A 1,281-nucleotide genomic window follows, 5' to 3' on the forward strand; every position below is an offset into this window, starting at 1 on the left:
TTGTAATCACTTAAGTGGTAAATGATTTGTTAAAAGATCGAATTGCCTACCATAAATGTAGGGTCTAAAATAATTAACTGACCAAACGATGGCTAAGAGCTCCTTTTCTGTTCATTAAGTGTCCTGCTAGCATAGCAAATGGGATAGCCATCTTGCATTAATACGGCACCAATTGCAAAATTGCTAGCATTAGTTGCAACTTTAAATGTCTTTTCGAAATTGGGATATTTTAATATTGGATCGTTAACTAAAAGTCTTTTTTAGTGTATAAAAGCTGACTATAAATTGTTGATCTTTAATATTAATACGAACTCCCTTTTTAAGAAATTTTTGTCATGCCAATAGCAATTTTAGCGTAATCTTTAATGAATTTTCTATAATATCCTGTTGCTCCTAAGAAAAAAATTTAATTTGCTTCACTTGTTTCTGGAAGCTTTAATTTTTGAATTGTTTCTATTTTATTAGGATTCGGTTTTAAATCCTTCTGTAGTTAAAATGTGACCAAGATATTCAGTAGTCTTAGCAAAAAAATTGCATTTATCGATTTGAATTTTTAAACAGTGTTCTCTTAACTTTTTAAAAACTTTTTCTACACTTTCCTCATATGTTCTTGAAGAGAACTAAATATGAGAATGTCATCTTAATAAACAACGCCTATTTTATTAATGTATTCTCTTAAGACAGAGTTCATTAATCTTTGGAAAGTGGCTGGGTCGTTCTTTAGACCAAATGGCATTCTAATGAATTCATAATGACCTAACGGTGTAGAAAAATGCAGTTTTTTTCCTGTCACATTCTTTTTATAAAAATTTGATGGAAACCTTTGGCTAAGATCAATTGTCGTAAAATATGTTGCTTGACCTAATTTCCAGATATGCCATCTGTATTTGGAATTGGGAATTTATCAGATATAGTTATTTCATTTAGAGACCCTGTAATCTATTACTATTCTCCATTTCTTTTTACCAGAATTATCCATTTCTTTGGGACAATCCAAAGTGGTGGGTGTATGGGAAGCAGCTTTCTTTAATTATTGCCTGGTCCAGCATTTCTTTAATTTGTTTGGTTATCTCCTCCTCGTGTATTTGAGGATATTTATAAATTTTTGAATATACAGGCTTTTCAGTTGTTGTAACGATTTCATGTTGTACTTCATGAGCATGGGTTAGCTGTTCATTTTCTCTAAATATAAGGTCATTATTTTTCCGTAGTATTTCCTTTAACATTTTCCTTTCTACAGTATTCATATCGGGCCTTTCTAGGATTGAAAAGTCTTTCTCA

Source organism: Bactrocera tryoni, unplaced genomic scaffold (genome assembly GCF_016617805.1).
Source record: "Bactrocera tryoni isolate S06 unplaced genomic scaffold, CSIRO_BtryS06_freeze2 scaffold_963, whole genome shotgun sequence".
NCBI classification, from domain to species: domain Eukaryota; kingdom Metazoa; phylum Arthropoda; class Insecta; order Diptera; family Tephritidae; genus Bactrocera; species Bactrocera tryoni.